Source organism: Ambystoma mexicanum, chromosome 3q, assembly GCF_040938575.1.
Source record: "Ambystoma mexicanum isolate Mex_15411 chromosome 3q, UKY_AmexF1_1, whole genome shotgun sequence".
Classification (NCBI taxonomy): Eukaryota; Metazoa; Chordata; class Amphibia; order Caudata; family Ambystomatidae; genus Ambystoma; species Ambystoma mexicanum.
In genome coordinates, this window is record NC_090926.1 from 493,626,570 (window position 1) to 493,652,293 (window position 25,724).

The window sequence follows — 25,724 nt, forward strand, 5'->3', positions numbered from 1 at the left end:
CCTGTTTTATGTATTCACTGCACCCTGCATTTGGTATTTGCCTGCAAGCCACTGAAGCCTGTAGTGAGGTCCATACAACATCCTCAGTATATTTTTTCTTCCCCCAATTTTGTCTCTTGCGCAGAACAACGCTCAACACTACGACTACTCCCCTGGGCCTGCCCACCTTCCAGTAGGACCCAATTGAGTACTTTCTTTGCCCAGCCCTTTTGCCCTTTGGTGATTGAAGACCGAGACTTTGGGATTTCAGCACCGGCAGGTAAGCCGCCGCTTCGGTGCTTGAGAAAACAGACATATTGTCACATATGCCAAATGACTATTGGCATGCCTATAAATCACTCAGTGTAGCACTCTATCCACATTGCAGGGTCGCCCCTACGAATGGAGCCCTGAAGAAGGCGGACGCTACCTTAATGCACTTCCGCCACATGCATTTGTTCCCGCCTGAATCAGACTCTGTTCACTCAGTCTCTGCCACGTTGGCTATCAAGATATCTTATTCTCCATAGGACCCTGGAAACACATACTGTTGTAAAGCAATACCTGACTAATAGACTTTCCTTTAAAAAGGATACCCTTATGACAATTGGGCGATGGTATAGCCTCCCTCGCTTTTCACTTTTTTACCTTGGGATTTATTCACAAAGGACCTGAGTGTTCACATGAATTGATACACTGTTATGCAAAAAACGAAAGATAAAAACCTTTGCTCAAGATTTTGTTCACTTTGTTGTAAATACTGCACTTCTCTCCCTTTTTCGGAGTATTTATTGTTGGTATTATATGTTGTCTTTACCTTTTGTTCATCTATGTTGCATTTTTCAACACATTCTTTTAAGCTTTATGTACTGAATATTTACCTGTACGATTAGTAAATAAAACCCTTGTTTGCTACCCTCTGGTTTGTCTTAGCTCAGTGAGAGGTTAATATACCTTTTTCCTCAGGTTTGGATCTACCACTTAATAGATCAACCTATACACTAATCTATGGACAGGAGTATACTCCTGTACCAATAAAGTATTATAGCCTTGACCTTCGTACACTAGGAAGGGTACATCTTCTTGTTAACATGTTATGCCTGTGGCTCAGTACCCTTTCTGAACCGAGCCCAACCCTATCTCCCCTCGGGGCCTTTTATGTTACCCTCATCACAAACGGAAACTTGGATCTTTTGGTCATTACCGAGACCTGGCTCAATGAAGCTTCAGGTCCAGCTCTAGCCTTAGTCCAACCTCAGGGTTACACCATCTCTAAGCAAGACTGCCCCATTTTAAAAGGTGGTGGAGTAGCCCTTATCGCGAAACAGTCCATCGCTATCCAAAAGGTCCTAGACGAACCAGGCTTTACCAGTGACTATCTGATCGTGAAAGTTTCCCCTTCACCTAACCGAACCATCACCCTCCACATTGTGTACCGTCCCCCTGGACCTACTACAGACTTTCGGGACTCCCTTTCACATGCCATCTCGGGCAACCTTAAGAAATCTACCAAATCTGTCCTCCTGGGTGACCTTAATTTGGGCCTGAATGATCGCTCCGATTCACATGCAGCTACCATCAACAAAGCCCTCTCAACCTTGGGTTTTAAGCAAACAGTCACAAGGCCTACCCACATAAAAAAGGTTGCACCCTGCATTGGATTGCCCACCAGAACTGTAATCAGTCTATCACCTCCATCACCCCAATTCCCTGGTTGGACCACCATGCATCCATTTTGAACTGAAGCCTACCAAAGTGCCCATAACGCTGCTGCCCTCTCTCCCCCCTGCCCATGCTAGAAGCTCCTGCCTTCTCACCAAGGACCTAACCTACTTGTGCCGGCCCTTCAACCACTCTTCTCAACAAACCCGGATACTTTGGCTAGAGTGCAACAAATTACTGGGTCTCAGGCAGTCCGGCTTCAGGCCCGGCCATGGGCCCGAAACCACTCTTCTGGACTTAAAAAATAGACTGATGACCTGAGGGACGCGGGTAAACCAGCCATCCTCCTGCTCCTAGACCTGTCCTCAGCATTTGACCTGGTGAACCATGATACTCTCTGTCAATACCTTTCATCTGCTGCTAACTTCTCACCTACAGCCACAGCCTGGGTCACTTAATTTCTCCAAGAAAGAGTGATGAAAGTTTTTTCTGATGAAGCATGTGCTAACCCCAAATTTCATCAAGTGTAGTGTCCCTCGGGGCGTGGCCAGCAGACGCGGGATGAGGACGTGATTACCCACTGCTCCCGGACCGCCGGCTTAATCCTGCTAATATCCTGACTAAATATGTACCTGAAACCAAAGAAAATAACTCGAGCTGGCTGCGGAAACCCTCGGCCACGAATCACTCCAATATAAAACATAAATCGGAGAGCATTTCAAAAGATATGCGCAAGAGAGTACAGAGACGGTGGACCAGGCATCCTGAACAAAATGGCCGCCGTGACCCAAAGTATGGCCTGAACGGAGGGAACGCAGTATGGCAGCGGATCCACCACCCCAGACAGCCCGTGTGAAGAACTGGCGCACCAGCGCTGTGAGCGCGGTGCGCCTTCACCGACTCCGGCGTCAGAATGCACTGTGACCGGGTGTGTGTGTGGGCCCAAAACTAACGAGGGAACACAGACGCCCCTGGCCCCGCTCCACACCTACCTGGGGCGGAGCAGCTGGCGACGTGGGAACGGCCTGCCGGCGCAGGATCCCTGGCTGTTCCGGCCGCTGTGGGAGCCTGTGCCCCCCCTCACGAGGAAAGATACACAGTGCGAAAGGCCGGGTGCAACCTCCTACCTCAGTGTTTGGAGACATCTAGGAGCAACATGACCTGGGGCTTCGGGAAACGAAGGACTCCCCGCGCGTGAGATCCAGTGACCGGGGGCGCAGCGCCCGCAATACAGAGCACCTTGTAACTCCCACACATACACACGCATGAAACTGCTCCACCCGACGAGAGTGGCACGGAGGAACGGCCGCTCCCGAATTCCAGCGACCCACACCAATACCCAGTAAGCGAAATGCAGCCCGTACTCCATACAAACTGAAACAGAAGCTGGGACACCCATATTGGCTCAATGACCACAACACAGGAATGAGGCGAAACCCAGGGAACAATCACCCCACCTGCCACTGCAAGCAAAGACAGATGCTACCGACACGCCTCGAATTGCGAGAAAACAATAATTATCAATATAAGCGGCTCCCTGCTGAGAGACGATCCCTAGCAAACAAGACAGTATCAGCTCCAACCGCACTCCGGGTCAGAACTGAACACGCCTGTGGCACTGACCCGCTGGACTTTGAGACTGGAGGACTACAGTCCTGCAGTGTATAGACTTGGAACTTACAACTGAACCAGGTTTGGGTAGAAAGCCCCTCTTGGGTACAGTTAGAACTAAGCCTCAGTTGAATACGCCGACACAGAATGATGTCGGGGGTGCAATTTCAGTGACCTGTAGGGAGCAAGCGACACTGAAAGAACAGTAGCGAAGATACGGACTGCAACTATACCTCCCTGGTGTGGCAAAATCTGAGATTGGTGACCGTACCATCTTTTATAGAACCACAGTTGGGAACTTCTGGCCAGCTCCGACGGACATTAAACGACGACTAAAAGCCCCATATAAAGGCGAAATAAGACCTCCAAGGCTCTGCCAGACCAATTCACAAGGGATCTTGAATAAAACCGCGGCCACTGGAGGTCACTTAACCAAACGGTAGTAACCAGAGTATACAACTACTGACCGGCATGGCGGTGTAACCACCGACCAAGTGGGAAAGAGGCAACAACAAACAATCTTGACCCTGAACACCATGGGGAAAGACAGAGCAAAGAATGCGACAACGCAGAGTAAAATGGAGCAGTATACAACCCCTGCCCAAGCTCCCCAGGAGGAGCAAGCCAAATCTAGCGACACACAAGGAACAGAGCAAGAGGGTATATCTCTTAAGGATGTCATGAACGCCATTGCCAATTCAAGGACCTCGATGGATAAAGAAATGGACGGCATAAGCACAGAGGTATCCCTACTGCGTCACGACCTGCAGAAGCTGAAAGCCCGCAAAGGTGAGGCTGAGGGTCACATATCAGAAATGGAAGAGGGTCTGAGAAACGTAAATCACCAAATGACTGGAACGCTGGCACGACTCAAAGCACTGGAGGAACAAGTGGAAGAAGGGGAAGGAAGAGCGAGAAGAAACAACATCCAGATTCTCAGCCTGCCTGAAAAATCTGAGGGTCCAAGCATGGAGCTGTTCCTAGAACAATGGCTTTAAGATCTATTCACTCCCAAGTCCCTATCAAAATTCTTCTCAGTGGAACGTGCTCACCGCATGCCAACAGGCAGAAATATCTGCAGACCCCCCCACGCACAGTGATAGCAAAGCTCCAGAACTATAGAGATCGAGACGCCATACTGCAGATGGCCAGAACCAAAGGAACCATAACTTACAATGGCTCTAAAGTCGCCTTTTTCTCGGACTTCACTAGGGAGGTACAGAAGGCGAGGCAGTCCTTCAACCCACTTAAAAGACGTCTACAGGCTCTCAACATAAAATACAGACTCTTGTTCCCTGCACAACTAAAAATACTCCACAACGGTGTACTTCACGGACCCCAGAGAAGCATGGAACTGGGCAGAAAGAACCCTGGAAGGCGCTTGGGGGTCTGGCCGGAGGCGGGACATCAGCAGAAACAGACCACGACCTGAGAGAGTAGCACCCGAACGCTCTAGGCGAGAGATAGAACCACCACCAAATGGAGCCAATACCTAATGCGGGTGGGACTGCGCTTGCACGAGCAGAAATACACATTGGCATGGAACAAAGCAACGCCACTTGATGCCATCAGCGATGTTGCACAACTTGGGTTCAGAACAGCTGGCGGCCAGGACTGCACGAACCCCCAACACAGTCACTCCGTAAATACGATAAGTAACACCCCTGGCTACTCAGTGCACAGAGGTATTTGCAGGCTTGACTGTCTGGAATGTAGAGTACTAAATTGTTCAATTTTTCTTTTCCGTGATGTTAAGAGTTAATGTAAGAGTATTGAAGTTTAGCAGTTTTTAAGTTTGTAATGGGGCGACAGATGCTTCAGTTGAGAATGGAGTACAGGGAGGGAGTTGGGAACGAGTTTCTAATTCAATGGTTTGTGTGCGAAGGCACTGTGATCACACTAAACACAAACGACACAACGACAATACAAATGCTGGCACTTGCAGAACAGACATCTCCCATAGGGCACGAGCATGAACCACAAAGCCCACATACCCAATGGCGCTGCCTACCGCGATAACCAACAACCGCTTAACAATTATAACATGGAACGTTAAGAGATGTCTGGTGACAATACATAAATAGGCATGCACCAGACATAGTGCTCCTAACAGAAACACACTTAGCTGGGACGATATGTAATCTCTTTAAAAGGTCCACTATCGGACAGTGATACACGCAGGCTTCTCCACGGGAGAGAGAGGGGTGTTGATCCTAATTCATAGAAGTTACCACTAACGATATTGAAGGCGACTCATGACACTGGGGGAAGATATATACACAAACGCTACGCTATGGAACTAAACACTTGCGATCATGGCAGTATATGCCCCGCTGGCACTCCTACCTACACTACTAGCAGACATTACACCCATTCTCGCGGCGAACACTGCTAATATATGGGTAGTGGGCGGGGACTTCAATGAGGTCATGGATAACACACTGGATTGCACACACATATGGGGGAGGAATCCAACAACTAACACCAAGCTAGCTACCTTCCCCTCAGCACTAGGCTTGAGAGACGTATGGTGAGACTTGCACAGAGACACACGCGAATACTCCTTCCATTCAGGCGTGCACGTCTCACTATCTAGAATAGACTACTTCTTTCTACTAGCTCAGAATATTCACAAGGCATACAGCGTGTCACTACTCCCACGTGGCCTCTCCAACCACTCTCCATTGTTGATAGAACTCGAAACTGAATGGCCACGACCCCCCTCCCGCCTGGTGACTAAACAATTATTACCTGGGGTTCCCGGACCTGATAGAACAGATAAGCAACACTACCTCTACCTACTTTGAGCTGAACACAGGCTCCGTAGACAACCCTGGAACACAACGGGAAGCCTACAAGCCAGTACTGAGAGGAGAAATCCTTGCATGGACAGCGGCACACCAAAAAGCACACCGTAAGGAGGTTGTAGACGCTGAAAAGGAGGTGGCACATAGGGAAGCACAGCACATACAAAATTACACACCCGAGACAAATAGAGATTGAATACTAGCACAAAAAATACTGCATAACCTGTCATTGGATTGTGCCAAAAAGGCACACAGAGCCATGAGAGCACGACTATATGAAACGGGGGAGAAAGCAGGGAAGTTACTAGCCTGGCTAGAAAGACGCGATGAAGGGCATCAGCAAATAAGAAGTATTAAAGATGTGAATGCAGAGCTAGTCTCAACTGACGGTGCAATGGCAGAATGCTTTGCAACATACTATGAAGGGCTCTATAGTACCCCAATAGATAACACAGCACTAGATGAAGTTGATCTCCCCTCACTAGATGCAGAACAAACAGACTCGCTGGAGGGCGATATTACGGGGGAGGAAATATCGACAGTCATCTCCCAACTACAATCAGGCAAAGCCCCAGGTCCGAATGGTCTCCCGGTTGATGTTTGGAAGAAACTAAGCCATGAAGCCATCGCACCACACCTGCTCAATATGTTCGAACACTCCAAAAGGGTGGGTATACTCCCGATGGACCTGCGCAAGGCTACCATAATAGCATTGCCAAAAGAGGGTAAACCCCCAGACGAATGCAGCTCCTATAGGCCTATATCCCTGATAAACAGCAAGACTAAGATACTGGCAAAAATACTTGCCAACAGACTCCAAGAGGTAATAACGTTCCTGATCCACCCCGATCAATGTGGCTTCATGCCACAGAGATCCATGAGAATGAATATCCGTATACTGCATTTAGCGCTTGAAAGAGCACCAACCCTACAACAATCACTGGTGCTATTGATTTTGAGAAGGCTTTCGACTCTGTCCATTGGGAGGCACTATGGATAATCATGAAGAAAATGGGCTTTGGGGAACAATTCATAAAATGGGTTCAGCTCCTGTATAATGGCCCCATAGCAGAAGTGAGAGTAAACGGCTGGCCCTCCCGCAACATCCAACTGGGAAAAGGTACTAGACAAGGTTGCCCGCTATTAGCCATACTATTCGCGCTGATAATTGAGTCCCTGGCTATAATCCTAAAGAACACAATGTCATGGTCAGGTTTCCGATGGAACCCAATATGGGAAGACAGGATCTCGCTCTATGCCAATGACCTATTGATCTATTTGGGTAATCCGGCAGTCTCCTGTCCAGTAGTCACACAAATACTGATAAAATATGGCACTTTCAGTGGCTTAAGAGTGAATTGGAGCAAATCGATATTCCGGTTAAAGGAATAGACTGTTTACCTCCCGAGGGCTCCCCATACAAAGTCGAAAATGAACAATTCCATTACCTGGGCATCCTAATCTCGAATAAACTGTAAGACTATGTGACCCTTAACTTACACCCGATTATGAAACACTTTACAAAAGACGTAGGCCACTGGGTGACACTGCCACTGACACTACTAGGAAGAGCAGCACTCTTCAAAATGCTGGCTCTGCCTCGCTTTTTATATATATTACAAAATGCCCCTCTACACGTTCCCACAGATGAATTCCGCAAAATAGACAAGACACTGCGTACATTATTGTGGGGACGGGGTTGACACCCAAGGATAGCATTGAGTACACTTCAACGCTCAGTGTGGGAGGGAGGAATAGGGCTCCCACACATTCAAGCATATTACTGGGCGAGTCAAATGGCAACTGTAAACGACATACTACATGTTAACTCAGAACTACCGCACATACGAGCAGAAAAGGCGGCAAGGCATGACATACCCCCACTCGAGAGCCTGTATAGCACGGTGGGCCGCCCCCTCTCCCGCATGATAACAGCCCATGATACGACCGTAATTTGAGTGGAAACACACAAACGCATTGCTTGGGGAAACAAAATCACCCCCATACAGCCCCTCTGGAATACTGGAAGAACACCTTCCTTCCGGAGCTATGCAAACTACCTAAATGGCCAATTTGGGAAAAAGCGGGAATACTAACAATTCAACAAGTGTTTAAAGACGGCAAAATCATACCCTTTGCTGAATCATCAACCACTCATGGTCTCCCATCTACTGAACACTACCATCACACGCAGCTATCCATGCACTCACCAAACACATAACGCACCTTGCTGATCTACCAGAGTGCACACCTATAGAAAGGAACATCGTCTTAGATAGCGTGAATACTAAAACTACATCTGTCATGTATAATGTAATCTCTTCGTTTGCTACGATAGAAATGTGCAGCCTAAAGGAAAAATGGGAGAGGGATGTGGACTCTAACTCTAATGTACCACAGAGAGACAGCAATATCGGCTAGAATAAGACTCATACAATTGAAAGTGCTACACAGAATATACTATCCCAGAGTAGCACTGTATAGTTGGGGAAAGACCACAGATGCTAAATTCCTACGCTGTAAACACGAAGAGGGTACCTTTTATCACATCTTGTGGCAATGTACACGTATACAATACTTCTGTGGAAAATGTTGCGACAGGTTTTCAAGGGTTATGGGCCGGCCAATCCCAAACGAACCAAAACCCCTACTACTGGGGATAGAAGAAGAGAGAGAAATGACCCCATTTGAAAAAACTTTTGCTCTCAACGACCACAGGGCCGGTCAAAAGAAATATTGCACAATTGTGGGGCTCAGAGATCACCACGCAATATGACCAATGGGTAGCAGATGTAGACACCTGCATGGTAATGGAGTGTCGAATCTACAAAGCTTGGGGCTGTCCTGGCAAAGCAGGCAAAATATGGCAGAAATGGGAACAGACAACGTAATACACAAACATAAACTGTGCGACCTGGAGAGACAATGACTGCATAATACAGTGATGACCCAGCCGTGGACATATTGTGCTACGAACTATTGTGACATTGCGCTATTGTCTTTTAGTTATGAGAAAGAAATGATTACAGTGCCTTTGTAGTACGGATGTAAGTGTGTTAGTATATTGTATACTGTTGTTTGAAGTAACAAAATACAATAAAATGTGTTATAAAAAAAGTGTGGTGTCCCTCAAGGATCCTGCATCTCTCCTACCCTGTACAACCTACTCATGAGGCCTCTCTTTAGCTTCCTGTACGCAGGTGGCATCACATATACTAACTTTGCTGATGACACGCAGATCATTATCCCCCCTTAGAGAAGACTATGAAGCGGACAGCAAAACTCTCAATTCCATCTATGCAGAGATCCAAACCTGGATGGCGGAAAATTGGTTGTGCCTCAATGGCGAAAAAAAACCCAAGATTTTTCTCCTAGGCTCACCAGGAACTCTCAAGAAACTTGATTTAAAGTACAACTCATTTTCAGTTGACAACACTCCCATCAACGTCTCACATGCTGTGAAAACCTTGGCTCCAACCTCTCAATGAACAGACAAGTGAACGTCACCTCATCTGCCGCGTCCTACCACTCTTAACTGATCACGGCAGCTAGACCATTCCTAACAAAACAGAATTGCCTTACCAAAGCCAGAGCAATAATTGGGTCTCGGCTAGACTATTGCAATGCTCTTCTGGCTGGCACTTCTTCCAAAAATATTAGAAAACTTCAGATGGTACAGAACGATGCACTTCGAGCAGCCACTGGCATTGCCAAACGTGACCATATATCAGCAAATACAAAACCTGTGCACTGGCTCCTCGTTAGGGAACCCATCTTGTTCAAAACCCTAGCACTCGCCCACAAATGTCTGCATGACACCGCTCCCGTGTACCTCTCACAAAGGATTGACAAACCTTACTCAGATAGACGTACCAGAACGGCCTGCCTAAATAGGATCACCATCCCCAGAACCCTCAGAGTTAAAGCAGGAGGAGCGCGCTTTCCAGTCATTGCAGTAACCAACTGGGACTTGCTCACTCCACACATAAGAAACATGGACTCATACACAGCATTTAGGAAAGCTATCAAAATACTGTTTGTTTAACTGCATAATTGAAAGTTTATGTACAAACGTCCTGTATTTACAGGCCTGATTCTTTACCAAGCTAGGCCTCTGCTCATTGTAACCACGAGCTAAGCCTACAACTCTGTAACTAAGACATATTCTTGCAACAGCGCCTCGATGCCCTTGGGCTGCAGTGCGCTTTACAACGTCAAATAAATAAAAAAAAATCTTCTTGTACATTATAGTAGTACTGAAAAGGGGTTTCTTATTTTCTCTAGGGGAAGGGGTAGGAACAGATACATGGCAATAGGCCATTAGGGTACTGGGCCACAGGGGAATCTTCCTCATGGAAAAACGGGGTATATTGCACCTCATCCAATGAAGCCATAACAACTCCCTGGTGTCCGTCTCCTCCCATGTGAGCATCCCTCGTGTAATCGCCCCCAGGGTCTGGATCATGTAGTGGCTGCCGTCCCCTGTCCACATGGCAGGAGGTTATTAGTGGGGAATCTGTGGCGACTCCAATGGATTCATCACAGAGGGCAGTGGTAGTTAAGTAGGATTACAGGGGGCAGGGGTGGTAGGTCAGAGCACACTTGGGCCAGCAGTCAATCGAGGAGTGAGCACATTTAGAGGGCTGGCAGAAGAGGCGCGAGGGCTAATTTCAAATTAATGTTTGCAGAACCCATTGCGTACAGAAAATACCCATGCATATCTTTGCAACAGAAATGCATTGATCTGTTGTAGTGTAAGGTTCCCAAAAGCAAACGGCAAGTAGAAAAGGCTAAATCTGTTTAAAAGGCAAATGCATGTCAATTTATGATGCTTTGCATGGATCACCTATCAAAATCACACAATATATGATGAATGGGTAGAATGCGTTCAATACAATGTAGGCAAAGGACTTGGGTTTGAGATTGTGTGGGGGCAGTCATTTGGTGCATATTTTTTATATAAAATGTCGTCTCTTTATTGGTTGTATCAAAATTTCCACAACAAGCATCCAATCGTATTCACCAAAAGAAATGCACAAAAGTATCACATGTTCCCTGAACTCAAACACCCTCCAAACCAACATCAGACCACGTTTTACAAAAAAAGAACGCACAATGCTACAAAGGGTTTGCTTCTCAACCATTTCCCCTTCCTATCTCAGCAGTGTCATCCTACATGTAAAATAGAGGTTAGCTCTTCACAGGAGCATCTCACCGGAGGGGTAGAGCAATCCATTCAATAGCAACACCCATTCCATTCTATTTGTTGCTTCCACCAAAACGTATATAAAATTAAATCCTAATCAATGTTGCAAGATCAGCATTTGCCCATTTAAGCAGGTCTCTTGACCACTCAATTACTCTGGGGCCTATAGGGCTACACCATGTCACGGCTATCTGCAGTTTGGCCAACACAAGCGCCTGTCGACCATTTTGTTCAGTCGCTTCATTGACTTCCGCCTGGGGAATAGTGCCAGTAAACATACTAACGGAGATTCCACTATCCAAGTAGCCCTCATGTCACACATTTTTGCCATCACTTCCCCCTCCAGAATTGGCCAAGCTTCGGACATTGCCATATCAAATGAAGGAACTGGATCCCTGCACCCTTGCACAGAGGTCAGGCCTTACCAGATACATTTTGTGTAATCTTTGGGGTGCTAAATACTCCCTTTGCAAAACACTGTATTGTAAAACTCTCAGGGGGAGGGAGGCCAGGGGAATTGTTCAAGACAGCACTTTCGTGCAAGTACATATATTAAGATATTTTGCCATGGCTCGCTATCAAACGTCATTCCCAGGTCTTGCTCCCAGGTTTTTACCTTTTATAAGATCATGTCGTCTGCATGCATAGAGACTACATTTGTCGCACCGTTAACCCCGCTTCCATCAGATCTTGAAACATGCATGCAAGTGGCTCCAAGGCCAATGCAACAATGCAAACAAAACAGCTATCAGAGACCAGTTTCCCCCCCATCTTCAGGGATTGAAATTTGGATTTGTTGACCAGGAGCAAAAAGCAGCTCCTGGGTATCGGGCATAACTAGTTAGGCAGGAGCTACCTTTGGGAAACCAGGAGCTAGTACAGAGTGTGCAGCAAATCTAACTTTGTGCAAGATGCAAACACTAACATTTTGCTCATTTCATGTTATCCAATATGCTCCAATTGTCCCTTAAGTGTGTTATTTATTGTCCTTTTTATATACAATCCCAAACATAAATAGTAAAAATCACAGAGCTAGATTTGTATGGCACCCTTTGCCCCAGGAGTTAAAAGTAGCTCCAGTTAGATGTTAGTTTCAAGCTAACCAGGCTCCCCTTGGCTAGAACCAGGAGCTAAATAGCTCCCAGCTCCTGGCAATTTCGAGACCTGCAGCTTTACTCCAGATGAAACAGAGGTATACAGTAACCTAATCCAACACATCATTGAAGAGCCCGAGTTAAACTTCTGCAAGGTAGCCCATATCCACTTCCATAGTAGGGTTGAATGCTTTTTGAGCATCCAAAGACAAGATCGGACATTGGAGAGAGATATTCTGCATGTGTGCAATAACATGATGCAAGCACCTCAGGTTATGCAACGTGTTTCTACCAGGCATGTATCCTCCCAGAAATGGGAGAACCAAGTACTAAGGATCTTCATGTCTGGGTTCAGCATAGACAAAGAATGGTATGATCCCATTTCTTGTGGATCTTTGCCCTGTTTAGGGACTGTGAATGCTTCCTGCATTGATTGAGGTAAGATGCCAGGTTGAAAGGCATTTTGAAAAACAAACATTCAACAGACTGCTTATGAGCTTTGGCCTATACAATTTAAAGAATTCAGAAGTAAGAACATCTGGCCCTGGTGTTTTCCCCTGTGGGAGAGGTCAGAAATAAAAGCCAGACACAAAGTTGTCATGTTTTTGGTAAAGACTTTTACTAGCATAAACTGGTTGGGGAAATTCCTCTCTGACCCCGCTCTTAGAGGAACTTTCCTACCTATAACCAAAAACTAAGGTTCTGTCTTTGTCAGGATGTCAGAAATCAAAAGCCATCCTTGTGTCCAAATATGCTAACCTGACCCTCACACTATAAACAAAATAATAAAGTGATAAGGGAAAGGTCTTTAACCTGGTATTTGTAGAAAGTGTTCATAAATAAAGAATATATCAGCTCCAACACAAAAGTTCACCAAGGTAACAGAACCTTGGTTCCAGAGGGTGGTTTCCCTTACCCTGGATTCTTCAAATGGGATGACAATGTGTCTGGTACCAACAGTTCTTTGGGTCTATCCTTGGCCAGCAACATTCCTGTTATATACAACACTGTTTAACCTTGTTGTCTCCTTACAAGTTCCATCTTTATTCAATCACACACGGTCCTTTCTTGGGCCTTCCCTGTGGGTTTACAGGTTGCCTGGTATACTTCTCTACCAGGACTTGTTAAGCACTTCCAATTGTCTGGTATACTTCCTTGCCAGGACTTTTCATATGCTTGCACTTTGCCTGGTTTACTTGCCTGCCAAGACTTCTCGTTTCCTTATAGGTGTACCACTCTCTCTTTACTTTCACAATTAGGTTCTCTTCCTTGAGTCAATGTTACAAATGCTTTCAACTTTCACTTTTCCCCAGATTGGCATCTCATGCTGTTAGGGAGAATTCTCTGTTTAGGCTGAATTTCCTAACCTAGTGAGTCCCCCAGCAGCTTTGCTGGATTTTTGGGGTTTATTTTTTTCTCCTGCCAAGAGTGAGACTCTTTTACCCTCACTCTTGGACATGACGAGAGTGTTTCTGTGACTTGCTATGTGCTTATGGGCTAGGGGGTATTTTTTACCCATAGGCTATCATTGGTTTTTGAATGTGTGTTACACAGCACCCTCAGTGCAGTAACACAGGGGTGTCATAGAGACCCCCAAACATAGACTCCACACCCTGGGACTGACTACTGTCTCCTTGGGTCTGTAAAGTCACAATTGACTTTACTAGTCTTAACTTAGGAACTTAACCAGTAAAAACCATCTTACTGTGGAAGTACTGGTAGGGGCAATTAGATTGCCCCTGGGTCTGTTGTCGAGGGGGTACTGTCCCGTCCCCCCTCGCCGGTGTTCTGGCTGGTGGCAGTGGATACCACGGAAATATTCCACCGGAATATTTCCCAATGGGATTTCCCATTGTTTTTAATGCACCACTTTTTTGGTGCAATGTTAAAGATACCGCCGGTTTATTTATTTAATATAAATTCACCGGTTGCGATTTTTTGCCAGAACTCACCGCCAAAATGGCGTCTAGGTTCACTTCAGTAACCCTGAACCCGAGTCGAGCCTCTGTTCCACTTTTGGCGGGCTTCTGCACAGAAGCCCTCCACAGTGGTGCCATTCTGTCTGGGTACCACAGGGGATGTGGGAGGGGGTTTAGGCACCCTGGACTGAGTTGCCTTGCCAACTCATGTCGCACTCTGGTGTGATTGGCCCAAGTGGTGAGCCACCCCGCTCACCACTTAGCATGTTTGAGTGACAGCTAGGCTGTATGAATGGGGGTTTGCTGCATAAAAGCAGGGTTTTTGGGACTGGTTCTTCAGAAGTCGCCACAGGACCTATGAAGCCGAAGAGGGAGAAGCCGAGCCGACCTGCCAAGACGACACCACCGGTGGAGCCCTGCGGAACCGTCTCACCACTTTTTCCGACGACAGAGGAGATCTCCCGCCGGAGAGTCTCCTTCCCTTAACTGGTGGGGACAACCAGTTGCTGCCTTCTTTTCGCCGTCCCGAAGCATCTCGTGGCCGCCTTGCCTGTGCCAAGCACCCCGGCAACCGGGATACCACTTTTTACCTCAACCGCGAAAGAGGGGTAAAATCCTTTGTGACCGGAAAACTCCATGGCTGGTCTCATCCCTGGTAGTGCAACGACCTTCAGCTTTCCTCCACGTCGAGATCACCTCTTCCTCTGGACGACGCCGCGACTTGCACCCACTACCAGGAACAACTACCACCGCTGGAGGATCCTTCCCACTTTTAAAGGTACTGTGTTCCGCCCGGCTTCCCTTGCCACCGATTGTACGGGGTAGATTTAGCCCTCGGCTCTCGAACCTGGGTAAGCCTGGGACACCCTAACTAAACTTTTTCTAAATTCAGTAAAACCTTTTCTACTCACCTGCAAAGACTTGTGACATTGTGTGATCTTGGGCATATTTTCGCCTGGCTCTCTCTAAAGCGGGCCACGAACCAATTCTCCTTGTTCCACAATTGACTGCCTTTTCTAACCTTATGTGAAAAGTGTTTTACCTGGCTGCTTTCATTACTTCTGCTTTTTCCCTCCCTTTTCTAATAACTTGTTGGAGTGCCATCTGACGTTAAGCGCTCACCTCTGTTTGGAAATAAGTGGTGTTAACTTAGACGGGTCCAACAAATGACTAGGGATGTACATATAAGTAATAGTGACTGTGTTTTGACTTACTTACCTTTTTCTGTGCTAGTGTAATTTATGAGTGTGCCTTTAAAATAAATAAGTATATACTTTTACACCTAGCTCTGGTCAGTGTTTGCTTGTACTACTGTGTCTCTGTACCTATCCTGTATCCTCTATATACTGCCTAACTCTTCTTGAGGGAAGTCTGACTGCTCAGCCACAGCTACCACAGTGAATCTGTGTGGTGCAGACTGCTACCAAGTGGGTTTACTGCCAACACCTGTAGTCTTAAATCTTTTGCAGTGGTCCCAGAGGGAACTGCACAGGTTTCTGCTTAACACATGCTCTCATATATTCTAGGAATTGCACTGCTATTATGCCCATTCGATTTACAAAAGATCATCTTATCATTTCAGGCAAAGTTCAAATTGGCACGGTGGCCGAAATGCCCCGGGGTCCCCACATCGCTTGGGCTGACTCACCTGTTCTTCCCAGCGTCTTCGGTCTCAGTCGCACATATGTGGCACAGCTCTGCCACTTGTCTTCCACTCTGGATTGCTTTGACGTCCCTCCGCCTTCTCCCGCGACTCCACTCCTGCATGCCTTCAGGTTCCGGTAAGGGTAACGCTGTGTCCGCCAGCTGCCAAACACTCTTGTGGGGTTTCTGTGGCACTGCTTGCTCTAGCAACGATTCTAGCCCTCTTTGCTGGTGAGCCCCTCGGCTCTGCCACAGGCCACCAGCTTATACACAGGAGATGCAATGTCTTCTCCTGAGTCTCTTGGGCTTTCTGAGCTTCCATTTTTAAATATCCCACGTATAGGTGCTTTCACAAAACCACTAGCACGCGCATTGAGCTTGAGGTTCTTGTTGCTCTGCATCAATTTCTACATCCTACTCATCTCAGTACTTCAGTGGCACTTGGAGCACTCTCTCAATGATGCCATGAGAAGGATCAGTTCTATATGAATTGGAATTAGAACTGAAAAAGGAGATTTTGGAAAAGACTTTCTTGCAGCCTTTAGACAAAATCTACACCCATCAGCCTAGGAAGGCTGCACCGGGAGGTACACTACTGGAGCAGCCCCTGACCCCAACTACCTGCTTTGACCACCAAGGTAAGCTCTTTGGGCTATTGTGACGACGACGTGCTTCGCCGATGCTACTACCTGCTCAGAGTTTCGTTCCGGTTCTAATATTATTAACATTGCGCCCGACACACTCTCAATTGTGATAAAAGGTTTCTTTGTGAATAGGTAACCTATTATCAGTACATCTGCGTTATTGGTAACCCAGTAACACGTGGCAATCAACCTTCCAAGATGGCTGCATGATGCGATTTTGTTATGACCAGCCTTCTCCATTGCCGAATCACTGTGCCCGACTTGATTGGCTACTCAGTTGCCTAATAGCCAATCGGGAGGACCGGAAGGGGAACGCCGGCCCCCCAACAAAGGCACCAAGAAAAAGGTGCCTTTCTGAGCCTGTCCTAGATATTGTGTGCCTGGCCAAGAACCTTTCGCCTCTCCTTGCCTTTGTGCCTTGCCAGGAGTATCCAGCTCTCCGAAAGGAAACCATCATCACCTTGTAAGGGAATAGTTTCTTACCTGTAACTCCATTTCTCCAGCATTGGTATCTTTCATGGATTCACATGCTTTGGATTCACATGCTTTGAATATTCCCCGTCGTCAGGCTGGGAATCCCCGGTACATTATAAAGACCCTTTCCCGTAGGAAAAACTTTTTTGACGCGTATGCGTCCTATCCACTTCGTTTTGCATCATGCGTGCCCCTGCCGTCAGGACGTCATGACATAAATACAAGCCCCGCCCCCGCGCTCCCTCAGATTTCGGCCCCCAAAGTAGTGGGGAAACCGGTTTGCATGATCAGGGGAGGCAGGTGGGCGCATGTGAATCCATGAAAGATACCAATGCTGGAGAAATGGAGTTACAGGTAAGAAACTATTCCCTTCTCCAGCATTGGATCTTTCATGGATTCACATGCTTTGAATAGATTACATAGCAGTATTACCCCCAAGAGGAGGTGTGCATGCAAACCCATATACATACTCCGTAACAGGCCATTCCCTATGATCATTTATACATCAGTAATAGTTAACATAGGAAACAACTGACCACATACAGTTATAAATTCCACAGGATGCAACCTCGTCGCCGGGGCTTACCTTACTGGAATAGGTGTCGAAGCACCGCCTGTCCCATCCGGGTGTCTTCGGCATGTTGCTGCGACAGGCAGTAATGGCGGGTAAAGGTGTGCGTAGTCGCCCAGGTAGCCGCCATGCAGATGTCCCCCAGAGGGACTCCGGCCCACAGAGCCGTCGACGAAGCCGCCGCCCTAGTTGAATGAGCTCTTGGTCGTCGTAGAAGAGGCTTTCCTGCCCTTGAATGGCAGTATGAAATGATAGATGATACCCATCTTGATAGTCCTTGCTTTGAGATGGCTTTTCCTTTAGCACCCAAACCATAGGCCACAAATAGCTGTTTCGTTTCTCTGAACGGTTGCGTACGATGCAGGTAAAACTTGAGAGCCCTCTTTACATCCAAAGTGTGCAGCATGCGCTCCGCTCCCGAGCTTGGCTCCGGAAAAAACGTGGGCAACACAATAGAGGAGTGTTTATGAAACACCGAAGGAGCTTTCGGAATGAATTGTGGGTTAGTGGCTAGGACTACCTTGGTCTTGAAAAATCTCAAGTATGGAGGGTCTACCATCAGAGCCTGAATTTCTGTAATACGTCGGGCTGCGGTGATGGCCACCAGGAAGGCCAATTTCCACGACAGAAACTTTAGAGATGCTGATGACATCGGCTCAAAAGGAGGCTTCATAAGAGACGTTAAGATCAGATTGAGGCTCCAATCCGGAGGAAATTTCTTCTCTGGAGGGAAAACCCGAAAGAGGCCTTTAAGGAAGTGCTTAATTAGGCGGTCGCTGAACAGTGGTGCCGAGTGACGTCGACGAGTAAACCTTGAGATGGCTGCTAGGTGTACTTTTATTGACGACACCGACAGGTCCCTTTTTGCTAAGAGCAGCAAATATGGAAGGAGCTGTTCCGGCTTAATCGATTGCGGAACCAAACCTGGTTGATCCTCACACCATTGACAGAAACTTTTCCATTTGTACGCGTATGAGGCGTTTGTGGAAGGTGCTCTTGCTGCTTGTAGGATACGGCGACAGTCCTCCGGAATCGTTAGCCGACCGAATTCGGCGAAGTCAGGAGCCAGGCTGTCAGCTGTAGGCTGTCCGGGTCGTGATGCCAAACGACACCCTCCTGTCGAGACAGAAGGTCGGGGGCCTTCCGGAATCTCATTGGTTCCGCCGTTGCCAAGTGTAGTAGGTCTGAGAACCACACCTGTCTGGCCCAGTATGGGGCCACCAGAATTACCCGACATGGGTACCTGCGGATCCACTGCAACGTCCTCCTGACAAGGGGAAACGGAGGAAATGCATACAGGAATTTGTTCGTCCATGGGAATGAGAACGCATCCCCCAGTGAGCCCTGTTGAGGCCATCTGCTTGCATATTGGTGGCATTTTTTGTTGTTCCTCGTTGCAAACAGGTCTATGGAGGGATGTCCCCATTCCATGAACACTTGTTGAAGTTGATGGTCGTTCAGCACCCATTCGTGAACTTCGTTCATTTCCCTGCTGAGGGCATCGGCTTCCACGTTTTTCACTCCTGGTAGGTGGAACGCTAAGATTTTCATGTCGTGTTGTAGGGCCCAATGCCAGATTTTCTGTGCCTCCATCGACAGGGACCTGGAACGTGTCCCTCCTTGTTTTCTCAAGTAGAACATCGTAGTGGTGTTGTCCGTCATGACACGTACCACCGAGTCGAGTATCCAGCTCTCCGAAAGGAAACCATCATCACCTTGTAAGCACTCAAACTGCTGCACCCGTCTAACCTACACTAACGTGCGTGCCACTAGATTCTCCTTGATTTCCTAAAACACCTTCTTGAATTGCAAACTCTGCTTGGTGCGCGAGGCGTGATGGAAAGGTCTCCTTTGGCTGACTTATTCGCTTGCATTGTTACTGAAATGCCATAACTGTTACGCTACCTAAATTTACTTGACTACCATTCCTGCTTGACCTCTAAGGCACAGTCGTTTCTCGCAATTGTTAGCAATGCATTGTATTCCCTTGTTTATTACGCAAAATTGCTGCTTTCTCCTTATTTAACAAACAGCGCTGCCACAACTTTTGCTACATAACTCCCCTCTTGTGCACACAATCCTACTGTAGCAATCACCCTATCTAAGGTTGTCAAAATTGGATTGCCTATACAGTTTTATATGTCTACCTACTTACTTTTGGAACTCTGGTGGGGTGGGTGGGAGGGGTGGGCGGTAGTTGTGTCACTATGCACTACCTCATTTGGTAACATAACAATATAAGTTAACCCGCTAAATTGCCTAATGTCAATCGTTTCAGCATACATGCCTTTGGTAACTGGATAGTACCGGCTCTGCACACAGTCTAACTGCTTTATTTTGTTGTTCTCATCACAAAATCAACTACTAATCTGCTCAGTTTTAACGCTGCGAGTAAGTAACCAATGGTACGCTACGTCTAAAAGAAATAGCGCCAGCAGTGTAGTACTGACTTACCTGCTCCGAGATTACTACCCTGGTCCGCTAACCTGTTCCATTAACTTAAACCTAGTCATTCACCAACTCATGGTACTCACTATGTGCATACTACTCATATTGGTAGTATCAACTATAGGCATTATGGCAGCCCCTGGTACCATTGCTTCCGGCAATGATAATTACTCAGACTCTAATGAGGCCACCTTTCTCAAGCGACACAGTTTCGCCTTATCCATGGCCACTCCAACGAAGTTAAGCCTACTAACTTCCTACCGCAACTAAACCGAACAACCACCAAACTCAAGAACCCAAATCTAACCATGCCTATTATTGACCAATTACCCCACAACCAATGGATAAAATGATAAGCTTCCAGACCTACACCCAATCAACCTTGCCCAACTCTAGATTAGGATATAGATGCACTTCCGGCAGCGACTTCTCAACTAAAAGCTCTCATAAAACTGGTATCAAAAGCCTAACAGAGCAAAAACCAGCCAACGCAGCAAGCAACTAGACAAAACGGCTCACTTATGTAAGAAATCTCAGGTGAAAATATTAGCCGTAGAGGGCACAACCTCCTCTATCAAAGGGGGATTAATTAATGCCAGATCACTAACAGCCCATTCCTTAGACATTAATGACCTCATAACCATGAATGACCTAGACTTCCTGGCTATTACAGAGACATGGCTCCAGATTACATCCGGGCCATTGCTCTCATTAGCCATCCCAGATAATTATACCATTATCAGGCAGGATAGAACGTCCACAAAGGTTGGAGGTGTAGCCTTCATTGCTAAAATGTCACTAGGTCTCAGTCTTGCCCCTACCCAAACGTTCCCTTCTGGAGAACTCTTAACAATGAAACTACCTATGTCGCCTACGAGGAAGATATTACACTTCTCCTCACAGCCAACTCTAAGCCAGGATCACAAGTTATGCTCCTAGGAGACTTTAAATTAGGCCTACATGACCCTAAAGACATCAATGCATTGGCCGTCACCAATAGTATTGCAGAATTAGGTTTCTCACAACAAATTTCCCAACCTACCCATAATAAAGGCAGACTATTAGACTGGATCACTGACATTAACTGCAATGTTAATAGGCTATCCAGCCAGCCTTGTGCATGGTCTGACCATCACATTCTCTTCAAAGAACAGGACGCCAATCATTCCAACCATTCCAACTGGTGGCACCTCCCAAACTCTCTAAAAATATGCACCACTTAACAGTGCAAAAGATAATCCCGTTACTTCAACCCATTACAAACTCTTTTACCCCTAATGATGACCCAACCTCTCCAGTTGACCTTTACAACACAACTATACTCAGTGCCATTAACAAAATCGCCTCCCCCCCCAAAAAATGTGAAAAGTTAAACCTTGCTCATACCTGAAGACCTGGTTTCCCCCTCTCCTAGGAACCTTACGCAACAATAAAAGAGCTTCTGAAACCCTACGGAAAAACCTCCCCTCAACAGCTAACAAAAATAATTTCACAACAGCCTCATCCACCTATAAAACAGCAATCTTCTAAGCCAAATGCGAATCCTCCCACGTCAACCTCCCTCATATAGCCACCCCCGGGGTCAGGATCAGGTAGCGGCTACCGTCCCCTGGCCACATGGGAGGAGGTCACTGCTGGGGAATTCGTGATGACTCTATTGGATTCATCACAAGAGCTGGTATAATAATCTTGATTTCTAAGAGAGTAATAGGTTTATCCAGCCCAGTTGATTGTGCAGAGTTAAGGCTGGGCATATCCATCAATCCAAGTGTCGTCTTTACCTCATGGGGTGATGTTTGCATATAATTCTCAATAAAATTCAGCAAACACTGTATTAATATCTGGCTGAGTATTGACCACCAGCCCATCCCAGGTCCATACTGACATGATTGTTGTGTTCGTTCCCAATAAGCCACAACAAAAGCCTTCCTGATTGTGAGTAACCTACACAGGGAGTGCAATCAAACACTGTAATTGGGTTTCTCCAGAGTGTCCCAGTCCTCTGCATATTCTCCCTCCCTACAGGGCCTCTCTCTCCACTCTGTTTTATAGACTTTTGAGATTCCTCAAGGTGACCTTTACTAGGAGGTCCTCCCATCACACATAGCTGACACGCAAATCCCACATATGGCGGCTTTGAATGCTTCTCAGTCCACCCCTTACAATTCCAGCCTATTCTGTTAACCTCAAAATACCTATATTTCTATGCCCAACATATCCTTGTAAGCGCTGTTCGTTAACAGAAGCCTGAATTCTCCACAGTGGGACACTAGCGCAGTTATCATGATTCTGGACCCACATCACCACATGTGAATGGTCCGACAGCGTTCTCACTGTTTAAGTGCAGAGGCGCAGTTGGACTCCTTTTCCCCAACTCCTGCTCCCTCACCCCCGTCATACTAGAACAGCAGGAGAAGGGCCCTATGGGAGACTCCATGTGTTATGCCTGTACCGCATCGAGCGAGAGGCGACATGCACTCACAGCAGTTTTGAATGTACCCTTGCACTGAAAGTGTGGAATAATGCCATATGGAAGGATGTCAGCATACACCATTGGACATCATGGAGGGCAGAGTGATGTCATAAAGAAGCTATACTGAACCGATACGAAAATATCAAAGAGTGACGATGTAACGGAAGCAATAAGAGAAACGTGTATGAAACGATAAAGTAATCATTAATGCAAAAAAAGACAGTAAATTGCTGACCATTAAGTGCAAATACGCAGTAACGCAAAAGATACATAGAAGCTTGCTATAGAGGAATATATAACGTAGCAAGGACGGCCATAGTTGGAAAATAGACGCAAGCTTGTTTAAATATTCAATTCAACTACCTCAGAAACAGATCACGGTTGCAGAGTCAGGAGACTGTGGAAAAACAGCTTAGTGTGCAAAACAAAGAGGAGTCTATGGTGGCTTGGGATCAAGGATGCTATTTTTAAGCAATAGCTGCAAAGCACATAGGGGGGCAGATGGATAAACCATAGACAAGACTTTTCTTTAGATTAAAGAAGAAAACATCTGCAAAAGCCAAGTATTGGAAAATTAAAAGCGTACAAGGTCTGTACAAGGTAGAGTGAGCAAGTCTCTAGAGACCAAGAGGATCCGTGACACTCAGTATAATGCAATCAAGTAGCAGTAAATAAGAGGCTGAAATTAACACATTTGTGGTCTCTTCACGTGCGACTCAGAAGTAAAAAATAAGGGCCATTCACCAAGCCTTGGATGAAGATAGTGATGTGCTTATACTCCCTGGAATGTCCTAGGACAGAGAGCAAACTACAAGGTCAACCACAGACGGGAAACTTTGGCTCACGGCCAGACTGATGAGAGGTGATGGACTAGTTGGGAAAGTGGGAAGTAATCTGATGTGATTCAAGCACGTGGTTTTCAGTTTCCTTACATGCTGCTAGCCAAGCCAAACGTCCAAGGTTGGGTGAGAATGCCAACCAATCAGTGGGTCTATGGGGCAACCTGCTATACAGTGTTGCATAGACCAAACCGGTGCCATTTTGCTTGCTATAATCAGTGCGATATGTATTTTCCAGTTTACTCACCGTAGTGACCACCTTACTCCTAGTCCATAGTCCCCTTTCCTCCATACTTATGGGACATCTTTCCGTCCTGTGGGACGGGACCACTTTGTAAAAAGCATCTAATTTTTTTTCAAAAATGTGTCCCTCCATCGCCCATCAGTCCTTTTCTATCGCAGGGTCAAAGACCCATTAGCAATAACAGAGGAACCTTATTAGAGGGGACGGCGGGCGGGCGTATGGAGGAAAGGGGACTATGGACTAGGAGTAAGGTGGTCACTACGGTGAGTAACCTGGTAATACTCCTACGTCCCGTCCCCTTTCCTCCATACTTATGGGAGATTCCCAAGCACTCCTTACAGGAACTATGGGTGGATGGAAATACCCCTTACTGAAACAGGTTCTTCAGCACAGCCTGGCCAAACTGAGCGTCAGCTCTAGAGCTCATATTGAGGCAGTAATGCTTACAGAAAGCAGATAGGGAGGCCCAAGTAGCCGCTTTAGCGATGGACTCCCAGGGAACATACTTCTGAAAAGCAACTGCGGCTGCCTTGCCCTGCACCAGGTGTGCATGGATACCTTTAGGAGGTTTCAGCTTTTGGACGGTGAAAGATTCCGTGATACAGGCGGCAATCCATCTGGAAATAGATGCCTTAGACGCCGGCCTGCCCTGAGGGTTACCGAAGGTCACAAAAAGTTGGGAAGAACTCCGAAGCTCGGAAGTCCTGTCCAGGTAGAACGTAAGAGCTCTTCGGACATCCAGGCAGTGTAGAACCCTTTCCGTCTCCGAGGCAGGGTTCGGAAAAAAGACCAGAAGGGAAATCGACTGATTCAGATGGAATTCGGTCACTACCTTTGGTAGGAAAGCTGGGTTCGTCCGAAGGACTACCTTGTGAAAGACCAAGAAAGGATGCTCCACCGACAATGCCTGGAGCTCACTTACTCTCCTTGCTGACGTAACGGCGACCAGAAAGGACACTTTCCAGGACACGTACTTGAGGTCAACCGTAGCCATTTGCTCAAAGGGTTTATGGCACAGCGCCGTCAGGACTACATTTAGGTCCCAAGGTGGGTGCAGACTACAAACCGGAGGGTAGATGCGTGTCAAGCCAGCAAAATGTCTCTTCACCACCGGGTTAGTTCAAGAATAAGAACACCGGTCTGTAGAGAGGTAAGCGGAAACCGCTGAGAGATAAGTCCTGCAAGACAGAACATGAACCCATGACACTGCTAGGGAGGATGCAAAGGACAGTACCATGTCAATCGTTGCCACCCTCGGGTCCAATTTGTTCTCCAACCCTGAGCCATTTACTCTTGTATTGGGATCTGGTCGAGGGTTTCCTGGCTGCCTGGATAATGCGCATGTTATCCGCAGACAAACCCAAACGCTCTAGAGACATGAACTCAGGCACCATGCCGCCAAGTTGAGCGATTGTTAGGAGGGGTGGCACATCTGCTGTTCCCCTTGGTGAAGAAGATCGGGAGTTACTGGTAACCTGATCGGCGGACACACCGACAGGTGTTGAAGTTCTGAAAACCAAAACCTGGCCGGCCACCACGGAGCTATCAGTAGAAGAGAACAGTTGACAGAGCTCTTCAACTTCCAAATTGCTCGATGAACTAGGGGAAGAGGCGGGAAGGCGTAAGCTCTCATGTTGTGCCATGGAATCTCGAGAGCGTACCCCAGAGAGGAGGCTCCCAGCCCCCCTCTGGAGGCGTACTGAGGAAGCTTCTTGTTTAGCACCGTGGCGAAGAGGTCCACCTCTGGTGTGCCCCAACGTGAGAAAATCCATGAGAGGATCTCCGCCTTCAACTGCCACTCGTAGCTGACCACTGTCCGCCGGCTGAGGGCATCCGCAGTGACATTCAGCTGGCCTGGGATGTGCACTGCAAGCAGCCAGACCCCATGAAGCAAGGCCCACTGCCAAATCTGGATGGACAGGTCCACGAGAGGGGGAGACTTTGTTCCCCCTTGCTTGTTTATGTAATACATTGATACCATATTGTCCGTTCTTATGCGGACCACCTTGTTGACAATGAGCGGTCTGAACGCCTTGAGCGCCAGAATGATTGCCAGAAGCTCCAAATGATTTATGTGCAGGAGCTTGTCCTGAGGCGACCAGAGGTCCG

The 25,724-nt window shown here is 47.1% G+C and overlaps 1 protein-coding gene across 1 annotated transcript in view; it reads right to left on the reverse strand.

Annotated features, from left to right (window-relative positions):
* Positions 1-25,724, reverse strand: part of NUDCD2 (NudC domain containing 2) — a 316,419-nt gene that overhangs the window by 12,596 nt on the left and 278,099 nt on the right. The gene's annotated exons all lie outside the window — the stretch shown is intronic.